Genomic DNA, 15,496 nt, shown 5'->3' with positions numbered 1-15,496 from the left:
TTTTGTAAATAGAAAAGAACTGCAGAAATAGGATAAGTGCAAATAATAAAGAATGCTTAAGGTTATGTTCTATTTTTTAGAAACATTCATAGAATGTAAAAAACGAATTTCTTTTTGCAAAATTAGAATGTATTACATCTATTATTTTTTCTCTTTTTTTATTGTTATTATTAAAAGATGGGTGAATTCAAGTATTTAAGATATTGCATTAGAATAAACCGAACTTACATGAGAGACAAATTCGTAGCTAAAATTTTCACTTTTGTTTTAGTGGTCAGTGATTTTTTTTTTTTTTTTTTGCATTGTTATTTTTAATATACTTTTGTTTTCATGCTATGAATATTCAGCCTCTTGGGCTTATATGGCCAGTATTTCTACTCTGATGAATTAAAGTCCATTAGCTCCTAAATGGAATAGTACTATGAAAATAAATTTATTCATATTTTGACATTTAAAATAGTTGATTAATTGATTTATGCTCACTTATGAAAAGTTTAATGTAAAAAATGTAATGCGTGTGAAATTATAACACTGAGGCTTTTGTGTGTTGGCGTATCTTTGAGCATGAATTTCTTCACTATTCAAATTTGCAAGATAGAATGGATTATTGAAAACTGATTGTTTTGAGGAGGGGGTGGGGGTCAAAATGTATTATTATTTTAAACATTTGTTATCATGCACATATATTAATGTTCCAAAATAGAAAGATATGGTAATACCATTACAATATTTAATAATTTTCAAAATTTATGGTTTTAAAAGTTAATTTAAGGTAAATTGGAATTCTGATTTTAAAGCACACACACACAAAAAAAAAAATAAATAAATAAATAAATAAGCAAGTAAAATGCACACACACATACACACACAAAATTCTGTTGTGTAACCAGAGTATAATCACCCTTGCTGAATGCTCCGTCTTTAGCCAAATATTCATTTTGGGCATTCTTAGTTTCTTGTTGCTTCATAACATATGCAGGGTATTTTTATTGCAAATTCGTACTTTTTTGATGTTGAGATTTATTTAAGCATACAATGAGAAGATTTACAAAACATGTGTACATTAAAGAAAGTGTTTTAGAATTATCTTTCGCATTGATATGTAGTATTAAAAAGACTGAATTTAAAGGGTTTTAATTCTGTTATTAAAATTCGTGATTTGAAAGAAAAAAAATGTGATTTTTCGTAACTGTTATACTATTAACCAAGCTTTGATAGTATGTATTTTAGGTAGCTGAGTTTATGCTGTATGGGTTACATATAGCAGAAACTTCACATATCACTATGTCCTCAAAAACAGACCAAATTTTTGCTATCAGGAGACTTTTGCTACTTCATCAGCATTTGCCAATCACTTTAATCATGAATGTAAATAACCAAAGGAACTGAAATTCTAGTAAAGTTTTCTATGTTTGTGATGGCAGCATATCAAGCAGTATTTTGTGTAGATTTTGAAAATGCTTAAAGTATTTTCCTATTTAATCCAATTTATAGGATTAAAAAATAATCTATTGTAGGGTAGGTATTTTCTGCTCAAATGCATTGTGATGTTTTTATCAGTGTTATTTAGTAATGAATATTGTACAAAAATGAATTTTCAAATTTGAAAAAAAGCATTATTACTCTTCCCAATATAATGCAATTTTTGTTCTCTTTGAAAGTAACTGTACATATCCCAAATTATGTTAAATAATTAATTGCTAATGTGTAAATTTTTATATTTTTCTAAATTATATATTTTAAATCTTTTTTAAAAAACTTGACTCTTAAAACATAACTCAGCTGGAGAAAATCCAATATCTCCTATTAGTTTATTTGCTTTGGAGTAAGATGTCAAAACTTGCCATTTAGGCTTCAAAAATATAATTTTCAAAAAAAAGGGGGGGGTCAGGGTTTGCCCTTAAATTATTGTTAAAATGTGCTTATTTTTTTATTGAACTTTCAAAATGTTATATAAACACATTTCCTTTTTAGTAATTTTCTTTTAATATGCTTCAGTTTAAATAATATTAAAAATTAGTAATATATGATGCTTTCAGATGTTTCTAATTATTTTGGCCATTTTCTGAAATAATTATATTCAAAAATGATGAAAGAAATTGTGTATATTACTGATTTTAAAATTATGAAAATGTCTCAAAGCTTACACATCAAGCAACGTTCTTGACGATATTGAAAAACTTCTATATTTTTTGCAATATCAGACTATCTTTCAAAAAGACTAAAATCTTATCTCAATCTTTCACGATAGTTTAGTGTTATCTTTTGCTACTTCATTTATCTAGTCACTACTATAGAACATTTTTAACTGTTTGGATTCATCAATATTCAGTTTAAATTTTCAGGCTAATATTTAATAATAAAAATTTCTATTTTCCCCCTTATTCCTATTAATCGAAAAATATTTTAATTTATACACACTATTTGCTCTGCATAGTTCAAATATTTTATTTTTTATTGATTAGAAGTTGATAAAAGCTAAAAGCATCCAATGCGAATAAAAGTAAATTTACTTTTTCAAAAAAAAAAAAAAAATACAGAAAACTTTTCACTGTGTGATAATGTACTGTGAAAACTGGTTGAAGTTTTGAGAATAGTTAATATTCAGTTACATTAAGTACAAATATTAAAATGTAGTTATCATGCATATGTTAGTTTTTATTTAATTCTACGTACAAGTTTCATGCTCTACATTAAGAAATAAATGACTTTTTCATTCAGTATTCACATAATAATTTTGATTTTCATGAAACCTTAAGGACTAATACAAAATTGCACCTTTTTCAAAAATTCATTATGATCATTATATTTATTTACTTATTTTTTAATTTAAGAATCAGTTCTTATGAAAATTTCAGAAATTGTAAAGTATGATACATTTTAGGTATTATTAAAAATCTGTATGGGTCATTTTTAATGTAATGTATTTGTTGCAATACAAATAACTGTTTTCAACCGTAAATGATTTCTAGTCTGGATACCTTCTTTGGAAGGGGGGGGGGGGGGGTAGTCATGAAATAAATTTTGCAAAAAAAATTGAGTATTACTTAAAGCAGTTGTCATACCGTCAGCTAATTTTCTTTATTTCTTGTGAAGTTTCTATTGACTTTAAACTGCCTTTTTTTTTAAATAAAAGGCTCTGCTCTCCTATAAAATGTGTTCGATATCCACTCTTACCATACTTTCTATAAAATACATACTCAAAAATTGAGTACAATTTCAATTTCTGAGGCTCCTTATATGCACTAATCTAACTATGTTGACAACAAAAACTACACATTTTAAACTTGACACATATCCCAGTTTACAGCAATAATATTCAAATAAAATTTCAACGCTGTAATTTTACATTAAATTTTAATGTATCTAAAACAGTTTCTTAAAATTCTATTTTCTTAGCATGTAGAGTATTTGTTGTTATCTTGTTGTGAAATATGTAACGTGCAATGTGGTTGTTTAATGTGTTTTTTTGTCTGATATATATATAGAAAACTAATGCCAATTCATTATGTGGCATGAACAACACTGTTCACTTTTTACTCAATTTTTTTCACATTTCTCTCTTCATTTTCTTTTTAAGGTTTGTTAATGTATCAAGTCTTAAAGCTAAATGCCATAAATATCTGCACTAATCTTAATTTAGCGATGCCTGTAATAAGTTTGAATCAAAACTGGGATTTGCTCGAATGAAAGTACCAGGATGGTGCTAAAGAGGGCGGTTGGGGGGGGGTGAATGATGTGTAAAATTACTGGAGAATCAAATTTTTCATTGAAGTAAAATTTGAAATGAATGCAGAAGTGAAGAATGAGTAACTCAGCACAATAAAAAGCACAAATTGCGAATATCCACAGAAGCAAGATTCGAGGTTATACGGAACCCTAATCAATGCATTTAGCTTTGAGCTATGTGATGCAAGTAATCCGATTAAAACTTAAAGCTCACAGCTTTTTATGCATTGGATGTTTTCCTTGTTAAGGGGTCACAGTACCTTTCAAGCATTTTTTTTTAATTTAAGTAAATTTTATATTTCTTTGAAACCATAACATGCATACTTATTTCTTAATTAATAATTTATTTTCAAAATTTAAAAATATTGCCAACTTTTTTAAAAATTTTAAGGCTTTTTTATTTTTGCACTAATTAAAAAAAAGTTTTTTTGCTAAACGATCACTGTAATCATCACTAAAAATCTGTGCATTCATTTGCTTATGAGTTTATCAGAAAATTTCCTGTGATTAATTATGGTAAAAAAAATCAAAGATTTAAAAAAACAAATTTGGTATTTAAAGGTTTAACATGCTCTAAACATTTGAGTAATTTATAAAATGCTTATCCAATGCACAGTTTTGTCAAAACATGTTATCCCAATTGCAAAAAGTATTACCTTTAAGCTGTATCTTTAATAGAAAAAAATCCTTAGGGATTCTAATGACATGAAAACACACACAAAAAAAAAAAAAAAAAACAGCATCGAGCAAAAGGAATTTAAAGTTTTTCTTTTGCATAAGAACACATAGCAAGCATGGGTCTAAAACCACGCATAACTTTTTTAATATTTGAACTAAAGCAATGAAACTTTTCCCCTGTGTTCAGCATAGTTTTTAGTTTTGAAATAAGTGATAAAAAAATTTTTGATCGTTTCATCATTTTTGAGGTACTGTAACGCTTAACTTCAAAACGCTTGCATTATTTTCCCAATATGTGCTTTTGTGATGTTGATTTTTATCATTCAGCTGTGCTTTTCGGAGTAAATTATAACTTCTAAAATAATGATGTACAAACATTATTTGTTACATGTATAGTTTAGTTTAATTGCATTAACTATTATATATTTAAATTACAGTGGACTAGTATTTTTTTATTGAAAATGTGATTTGATAAATTGACAATCTTTTAAAATTATTAACAGCTTCTAAGACTTTTCCAATTAGCCATGTATACAAAATTATCACGTATGTACATATATATATATTTCTTTGATTTTGTCACAACTGTACAGTTTTAATGTTAATGTGATCAGCTAAAGTTTTTGTAAACGTGATAGTTTTGTAACCAAGAATTCATGTTTACAATAGTCAACTTTGTTTTAATTTTCTAGACTTATTAGAGTTTGCTATATGGTACAGCAGGATTAATGTTCAGCTATTTTAATATTTGTCGTCCTCAATTTTTAATTGATTTTAATTTATGTTTCAAATTTGAAATTGTTTTTAATTTGTCTCAAATTTTAAGTTGATTTCATTATTTATAATATTTTTATTCTATATAATATTTCAATGTCATGCCTATAAGTGTGAGTGTTGTGTCACTTGGCATTGTAATTGTTTTATTTTAAATTTAAGTTAAAAATGTGTGTAGTAATGAAAAACGTGAGCTGGATACTACTGCTAAACTCCATTTACAAGAAAGGTAAACTAGATGTAAACAAAGAACTAAACCATTTGGTGACGTCAATCACATAGCTTGACTTGGACAAGAGCAAATTGTTGCCTAGCAGACAGCAATTCCTATTGGTTAACTTTTTTTTACTCTAGAGGAAATCCCCATAAGTGGCATAGCAGCAAATCTTCTGGAAACCTTTTTGTTTACTTTCGGTCTATGTATTTTGTGAATGGAGTTTAGGTAACTACAAATTCGGAAGAAATAGAATATTTGCTAAAAAAAATTTTTTTTTAAGAACGCAAATACTTCTGATTAAATTAAACTTAGAAATGGTAGTTCAAACTCAAGCCTTCACATTCCCCAAAAATCGCGAACAAATATTAATATGTTCAGTTTTACCTGAAGTAGTATGAAATAAACTGAGTTGTGTAGTTGCTTACTTGCAGTATCCACCCCACGATATGAAACTCAAAACCGTGCATGCACGTTATAATTTAAATTAGCATTTTTGATCAGAGTGAAAGGGAATACAATCTAGTCACAATTTTATTATTAGATCACTGCTACAGCTTAGGGAAATGTTTTCCATTTGATTTCTGTGTATAAAAAGGGGGGGGGGGACAATTCATTTTCTTAAGAAATACTTTGCTCTTTCTAACTTCCTATTGATCATAATCGAATAGCAATTTCTGCAGTAAACCTTCAGCAACTCTACCGAGTGGCCCAGAAGTGGAGGTTCTCCCCTTTATTTTCAACATTATTTACATTCAACCGTATTCAACATAATGTTTAAAATAAAGGAAGGAAGGGTATGGCAGACTACTTGACAAAACTGAGTATACAAAAAATTTTCAAAGTTGAAAGTAAAATTGCTGTGCTTTTATTATTAAATTTATTTACTTTATTAAGAGATCTCCCAACTTTCTTTTCAATGTTATATTGAAGTTTTCTTGATTTTTATTTTCATCTTTGTTTCTCCCTATAACTTTGTTATAGATTTTATAACTATAGATGTACAATTGACTGTGAAAAAAGGATTTATATACAGGGTGTCCGAGAAAGATCCGTACAACTTCAAAAATTTATTGAAAAAGAAACAATAGGGTTACAGCGAAACTAATTAGTACATTAGATAGAATAACTCAAAAAGTTTTTTTTTTCCTATAACTTAAGTTATTACCTTAGGAAATTTCTACATGAGACCCTTTCTTAGAGGAACAATATCAAGACGATAATCCAATTCCATCCACGACCGTTTCAGCATGCTAACATCAACAGTAGCTACAGCTGTTTGGATGTTTTGTTCCGTTGTGTTTGCGTATCGGATTTTGTTTCGATAAAAGACGCAACACATTGAGCTTTCTTCACGCGATCCGCCATCGAAATAACTAAAATGCTTTAATTTTCCTTTGCGTGACATGTAGCGCCATATATAGTCAGAAACATACTGCAGAAAAAAACTTTTTGAGTTACTCTATCTAATGTACTAATTAGTTTCGCTGTAACCCAATTGTTTCTTTTTCAATAATTTTTTGAAGTTGTACTGATCTTTCTAGGACACGCTGTATTACTAACTCTTCTGTTTTATTATTGTGTGTGCCAAAATATATATATCTATCAGCTACAGTGCTGATTTGAAGCTACGTTGTTATTGTTTTGTCTTCATTTGTGTAGTAATCACCAAAGCAATAAATTTTGTTATTTTGTATACAGATATACTAGAAGTCATATTTTAATCCAGGTAATTCTATATATTTCTATGTTGTATATTTCTTTTCTGTATGAAATGGAATATGTATTCTCTTTATTGTTGATATTTTGATGTTTCAGTACTTGTTTTTTCATTTCATCAAAAGAAAATGAGAAGTTTGGAATGTGTCTCACGTATTGCATAGTTGAAATTTGTTTTGTTCAATATTTTGTAAGGCGTCAAAGGCTGTTACGTTGTTAGAAGTTTTATATTATCTTGGAAGTATAAATGGCATCTAGCTATAAACAACTGTAAATGTTTAAAACTTTATGCACACGCACAAAAATGCTATTATTGTTTCTTTTTTTTTTTTTGCTTAAGATTACATTAATTATGAGATGAAAAAAGTTACTTTTTAATTGAAATATAATTTTGTAATATATTTCAATTTCATTTGACAAAATTATGCACCATTTGACATCAATTATTACTAACCTTAAATGCATAGCATAAAATAAACATGTTCTGTTGGATCCTTAATTCTTAACTCTCCATTTCGTTAATCTCAGAATTCAAAAATTCTAAATACGAAGTTGAAACAAAAACTAGTTTGGGAAAATTTTCTGGTCGCCACTTTTTTGGAAAATGGATGGAGAAGGTTATTACTAATCTTTTTAGTGTCCAGCTTTTTTTTTTTTAGTCACCAGGTGGCAAGTGTATCCCCCTAATCTTTATCTTTAAAATTAGTACTATTTTTATTGGTCGATTCTTGAATGCTCAGAAATAAGAATAGCAAACTCGTATGTTTTCAGTACAGGGTATCATCTAACTTTTTTTTTAAGTTTGATTTTATTTTTGGAAATTGAATTTAAAAATGTGTGAAGAAATTTAGTTGTTCATAAAGTTTTAAATATTGTGTCTGTAGAAACATATCAGAAGGAAGTGAACATATCGAGATGATATGAGAAAGACAAACAAAGTGTAGTCTCCTCTAGAGATTTTTCACAACTTTATCATTGTATTTTAATATACGAATATGTTTCAATAAAAGATTATACACAAATATGTTGTTTTAGTATTGTTTTCCAAATATATAATCAGTACTGTACTTGAGAGAGGGACACTATTCCATAAAGGTTTTTTTTTTTTTTTTTTTTTTTTTTTTTTTTTTTGAGCAATCACGATTGCTTATTGTTCTCATTTGACTGTTTTGATGTCCTATCTTTTTATTTTCCCACCGCCACCCTCCGCACCCTGTCACCGTCGACCGGCTCCTCACAATGCTGCTCCTATAGCTAAAGCAGGCCGAGGAGTCAGTCACCTTTCTCACCTTTAGTCACCTTTTGAAAATTTGGTTACTTTTAGTCGCCTTTTGCAACTTTTGTCACCTTTCTCACCTTTTTTGAAATGCGTCTTAGGAATTTTCTTTTTTAAATAATTAAATCTTTGAAAAGTATCTGAATGGTAGCTTTAACAGTGAAATTAATTTAAAAAATAGCCTTAAATATGCCCCTCCCCACCTTGTTGTTTAAGAAAACTAGCTATGCTATCAGGAAATCGGGGAATTTTTTTTATCGCTTGCATTGCACCCTATGAGCAGAACCAGTCTTTCTATCCCTTCTACAGATGGACTTGCTCCTTATTTTTGGGAATGTATGTTAAAAGAAGCATGTTTATCTTATTATACTTTGAGCTTTGATGAAACTACCAATGTCAAAGACAAAAAAGAACTGCAACGAACAACAAAATATTGGTCTGAAAGCCAATGTTGCATCACAACAAGGCATCTCAAAACTTTCTTCTTGGGCAAGGCAGTTGGTGAAATTTCGATTGAGAAGCTATGTGAAGCACTTACCGAGAGTAATTATCCATGAATAAATGTCTCATGCTTTCCTTTGGATGGTCCTTATGTTAATAAAAAGGTTTTTAGGTTGTTTGACACTATTATCCTTGAGACATGAGAAAAAAGCCTAATAAATATTAGTACTTGCAGTATTCATACAATGCATAATGCGTATGTCAAAGCATTGCAGTATTTAGGTGAAGAAGCATCTGAACTTCTTAGTACTTATAGCTATTTTGATGGTTGGCCCTTCCCGTTAGGAGGACTTCGAAGAAGTGCAAGCTCAACTAAATACACCTCATCACAAGTTCCTGAAACACACAACTACCCATTGGCTTACTCTTGGACCTGCAGCAAACAGACTACTGGAACAGTGGGATGCTCTTCAGTATTATTTTTTTAAACATGTGCCTTTGAAAAAGAATTCAGCTATGCAATGCAGGTCATATAAAGCTGTTGCAAATGTTTTAAAAAGACCTTCTATAAAAGCTGAGCTGCATTTTATCTTTTCATCTGCTGATATGTTTATGCAGTTCACGAAACGCTTTCAATGCCAAGCGCCTGTGATACACAAATTGTACCAAGAAAGAGAGACCATTGTTCAAACTTTTATGGCTCGAGTTATAAAAGCCTCTGTCATAAAGAAAGTTGATTTTTCAAACGTAGACACGGATAAACTGTTTGCAGTTGGTAACAGACTACCTCTTGAAGATCTCGTTGTTAGTGGATAGGTGACAGATGAACTGTCAAAACTCAAAGAAAATGAAAAGGTTATGTTTTTAAGAGTTATTAAAAAGCATTGTATGACTGCATGCAAGTATGTAATAGAAAAAAGTTGCATATCAAACGGGTTACTGAAAAGTTTCAAATTTTTGGATCCAAAAGAGAGAAGTAAATCAAGAAGCTGTAAGGATTTGATAAAGATTACCAAAATCATGCCTTTTAATGTTCCATTCGATAGGTTACAAGATGAATGGAAACTTTTGCAGCTGGAAAAAGATGATGAAGCATCCAAAAACAAAACCATTGATATCTACTGGCAGCAGCACATTTCAAAAAAGGACTCAACTTCCAATGTTCTAAAGTTTCCCAATGTTTCTAAGGTGATAAAAGCTTTACTTGCATTATCACTTGGTGATGCTGACATTGAAAGATTATTTTCCATTTCAAAGCCTCTTTTTGGTTAAAATAAGACAGCAAGGACTGAAAGATTTTTAAACAGCATACTTATAGTTAAAGACGCTGTAAAAAAGAATATCCTCATTTGCTTTCTTTACCAATTGGTCCAGAAATGATTAAATGTGCACAACAAACACATGCAAATTACACAACATACAAGGAGGAATGTAAAAGGAAAAAGGATTTGGAATTGAAACAGAAGCAAAAAAAGGAGCAAAAAAGAAAGGATTGTGAAGAAGAAACTAAGAAAATGGAGAAAAATTAAAACATCTATTGAAAGTGAAACTGTAGAAATCTTTACAAAAAGCATATAGGCTATTTTGGTAAAAGTCAGTAAAAAGAGATAATCCGTTTCTGTTTTTTGAGTTCTTAACAAATTGCTTTTGGTCTCCTTTTAGTTACTTTTTTTGTCACCTTTTAGTCACCTTTATTTTCAAATTTGTCACCTTTCTCACTTTTTTCAAAGGCCATCAGCAGTCCTCGGCCTGCGAAAGCCGTCTCCAGGTTGCATCCATGTCCTACACACACGCGCATACATACGCAGCTACACACACACACACATTCATGCCTGCACACTGACACAAACACATATGCCTACACCACACATACCCCCCCCCCACACACATTCATATACGCAACTACCCACACACACATACCCCTACACACAAACACACATACCCCACACACAAACACACACGCCTACATACACACACTTGTAATTGCGAAAAACATAATTTGAATTCAAGATGTCAATATTCAAATTATTTTTTTTTATTTTATTTTATTTTTATTTATTTATTTATTTATTTATTTATTTTTTGAGCAAATAGAATTGCTTATTTCAGGAGTGATTGTGTTCCGGGATTTTACCGGATTTCCGGTATTTACATCTTGATTTCCGGTATCTTCATCTTCGAAAATACTGGAACCATCCTATATTTTCAGAAAAACCCACTTTTGTAAAATTTAGGTCGATGTTTAATGAAACGCCGAAAGTCCAAATTGAAGACGTTTCGTTTGGTATAAAGCGTAAGCTACCGTCATGTTTTGCAATCTCTATGGTAATTATTGAAGAACAGCTGAGAGATGAAATAAAGGCTAGATAAGAAGAGAAAGGAGCGTTACTTGATATTTTCCCCCTTAATATTTTCTTTTCAAGATGTCTAATATCGTTTCTCTGTTGCATATCTTAATATGCAGATGATGTAACTAGGGTTGCCCATTCCCCCCGACTGCGATGGCACCCCTCAATTTTACCAAGCCCCCTTTTCCCTCAAGAATTGCCCCCAACTAATAAAAAGACTTAAATTCTTCTAAATTAATTTCTCCAAAAGTTTCTGTGGTATAATCTGCTTCATGACCCCCCCCCCTCCCGGCACAAACACATGAAAATCCTTGCTATAACTATATTATTAGATTAAATTGCTAAAATATTTATTCACCAAGATGGCCTATGGCTTTTCTCTGTTGTAGATGCTTATGTAATAGGTTTTACAGTCCCCCCCCCCCCATTAAATGTAGAATTTAACGACTTATATATATCGAAAATATCAATATTTGGAGAGCGATATATCGTGGCATTAAAATTCGGATATCGATTAGCCCTATTGCGCAGTGATCATAATATATTCTGCCCCTTTTGCCCCAAACTTATTTAATTCTGAAATATTTATGCACTTTTAGAAAATGAATGTAATAACTGGTTAAGGATTCAGATACAATGGAGGAAAATAAAACATTCTTTGAAAAATTTTTAGAAACGAGAAAAATTAAAAGAATTTAATTCTCTTCATGCACACGGACATATTAAGTCCAATTAAAACTTCGAGTTTTAGCCCCAACAAATAATTATGTATATAAATAATGTGTGCATACACGTAATGTGTATATGTATGCCTATCAAAACACTTTTTCTTCTTGGAAAAAAGTTCAGGTATTTTTTCATGGAGTCACAATCACCCCTGGTTATTCTCTCACTTGACTTTTTTTGGCGTCCTATCATTTTATTTTCCCACCGCCACCCTCTGCACCGTCACCGTCGACCGGCTCCTCACGATGCTGCTCCTATAGCGAAAGCCATCTCCAGGTTGCATACATGTCCTACACACACGCGCACACAAACACATGCACACACATACACCCACAAACACATGCACAAAGACATACACACACACAACCAGGGGCGGCATTTCAGCATTTCGTTTGGGGGGTCGAGTTTCTTGAGCATGAATTTCCTCAGTACGGTATAAAATACATATTGGTTAACGAAGGAATAATAAAATGGTTTTAATGTTAAGAATAATTAGGCTTGTTAAGAACAATTAAAATATTTGCGAACAAAGCTTCAAATTTATTTTGTGACAAGTTATCTCGCAAAATATTTCGGTACTAGTTTTTATTTTTTAGTAAAGTTTTAGTCTGATATTCTTGGGGTCAGGAAGAACAGAAAATTTTGGAACTATATTTATTCAATAGTGTTTTGCTTTATTTCCAGTATAGCTAAAGATGAAGGTCTTACTTGCCACATTTCTCTTCAAAAGTAATTCTCTAACCTCCTGAGACACAAAAGTCATCTTAAAAATGACTAACCAGATTGAAATAGACCAAAAACAATGGAAGCAAGAAAGTTTTGTTAAAAAACACACTTCCTTCATATTTTTCTTTGAAATAACCAAGAAAGCTTTTTAAAATGGGCTAGTATTTATTTTGTGTCATTAAAAAGTATAGTCGTAATTCACAAAACAATTGCTCTTCCGTCATGCTATGAATTTTTCTTGTAATTGTTGTGACGCAGCGAGGGGGGAGGGTGAAAACACCCCCCAGAGACATTGGTTTTAACATAAACGCAAATTCTAATGCAGCAGTTTGTGCATATGAAAGGGCTGTTTGATTTTTAAAAAAATCCCCTTCAGAACGTATTTTTCATCCAAAAAAAAAAAAAAAAAAAACCCTCCAGAAAATATACCTACAAAAAACCAAAAAATATACCTACCAAAATACCCTCCAGAAGGAATTTCTGGCTGCGCTAGTGTATAAGGGTAATATTTTCATTTCCGTTTTCTATAACCAACTTACAAAATATTGAATTTAAGACCAAAGAGAACTGTATCTCATCAAATCCTGTCTCATTTTCTTGAGAAAATTGATTAGTCATACATATTAAAATAACATTAGATTTTCTATAATTGAGAAGATCACTTTCCAGTAATTCTTCCAGGGAGCTTTTATAGGTTTAACTCTTGAATATCATTTGTGTCACTCAGAGATTGTCAAGTAAAGAGCCTGAAGATATATTTGTTGATGTGAAAGTATCTTTTGATGGGGGAAGTTTTTTAAAAAGAGCATATCTTTTCAAAAAGTTTCTATGAAAGAATATAATATATCGAGTTGCTAAAATGTGTTTCAAGTACAGGGAAACAATGAACACTTACTAGCGAAACATTAAGTTAATATGAGCATTAAATTTGCGTAAAATGATATGGAGTTTACGTGTCAAAATTGCGCAGTTTCAACACTGTACGGACATCTCATACAAGATGCACCATCATAACATAGATTACACAATTTTTAAATATTTAATCCGTATGAAAAGATTACTTCTTTAGTTAAGGCAAACCATTATTCTCAATCAGTTTTTTCTGTTCTGAAATTGCAGGCAAATGATTTTCTAAGTTATCTAAATTGAATTTACCCCTTTTTTTTAATTATTCTTAGTGAAAAATTTGGGGGTGCAACCGCCCCCTCTTGACCCCCCTATTTGCCGCCCCTGCACACAACTACCCACACATTCATGCCTGCACACAGACACAAACACTCATACCCCCCACACACAAACACACACACACTCGTGATTGCGAAAAACATAATTTGAATTCAAGATGTCAAAATTCAATTTTTTTTTTTTTTTTTTTTTGTCATTGTAAACAATAATTGTTAAACAAAATCAAAACATGAATATGGGTGGTTTGTTGATGTGTTTCTTTCAAAAAACCCATTATTGGGGCAAACCTAACATGGTGGAATTTTGAAAGCAACTCGGATCCTAATCACAGCATTATAACGCTGCCAGGATGAGTTTGCCCCAACTATAGTATAAAATAAACTTATTGAACACAAATATCTAGAATCTGGACATTCAATGATGGAATCAGACAGCACTATGCACAGTGCTATTAATTTGCTGAAAAATGTGTGATGTGCACAAAGCAGGAAGTTGAGCAAGTCCTGGGTTGTGTGAACCGCAGTGGTTGCTCCTTACCCCAGGCGGTAGTCTCAGGGGGACGGGAAATTTACCGTATTACTGTGGTTTTTTCGTTGAAATTTGATATAAAAGCTTGAATGGAGAGGGGCAAATACAGCAGTTTCAAAATTCTGCCCCAGCTCGGAAAAATTGGAGATCCGGCATTGACTGTGCAAGAACTTCTTCAAGGTACGAGTAACTCGCCCTTAGTGGTGGATCCACAAAGGGAGGGGGGAATCGCCCCCCCCCCATTTTTAAATTGGAAAAAAAATTACTGAAAAGGTCACCAAACTCTCCCCCCCCCCCTCTAACACATCACAAAAAATCACCTACAACTGTATTTTTACGACTTTAATTCTAAAAATTTTCCAGGGCCTTCCCTGGAAATTTTTCGGAGGGTCCTTCAACCCCTTCTCTCCAATGTCATCGAAGGTCGCCTAAATTTTGAATTTTTAGAGCTTCAATTTTGAAAATGTCGTTATTGAGGGCCTTCAATTACGTTTTTAGAACTTCAGTTCTAAAAAAAATCCGGGGGAGAACCCCCAATCCCAAGCCCTTCTCCTAACATCAATGAAGATCCACTAACATTACGTTTTTGAAGCTTCAATATCGAAAATTTGAGGGATAGCTCCTGACCCCATCCTTTTTAACGCTACCAAAGATGGCCATTGGCCAACCATCGCATTTCAAGGCACCTATTTCGAACAATTTCTGATGGAAAGTTCCAAACCCAGTTCCTTCCCCCTACGTCATAAAAGATGGCTTACGACTGCGTTTTCAGGACTTTAATTTCGAAAATTTCCGGAGAGGAGCCCCCACGTCCTTCTTTTCTCATCTTTCAACATCATTCAAAGATCGTCTAAAACAGCGTTTTTGGATCTCCTACATCGAAAAATTCTGAGCCCCATGTCTTCTGCTGCGTCATCAAAGATGGCCTACAATTGCGTTTTTAGCCATCAATTCCAAAACTTTTCGGGGGAAAGCCCCGAACCCCCTGGTTTTTAGCATCACTAAAAGATATCTAAAGTTGCGTTTTTGAAGCTCTGATATCGAAAAACGATTGTGGGAGAATTCCTGAATATCATCCTTTCCTTTCAAGAAACCAAATTGTTTTTTGAAAATATACCCTTAAATTTCAAAAATTTTCCGGAGGGGGAACTC

The sequence above is a fragment of the Uloborus diversus genome, chromosome 4 (genome assembly GCF_026930045.1).
Source record: "Uloborus diversus isolate 005 chromosome 4, Udiv.v.3.1, whole genome shotgun sequence".
Taxonomy (NCBI): domain Eukaryota; kingdom Metazoa; phylum Arthropoda; class Arachnida; order Araneae; family Uloboridae; genus Uloborus; species Uloborus diversus.
Note: the sequence above shows the minus strand (reverse complement) of the source record.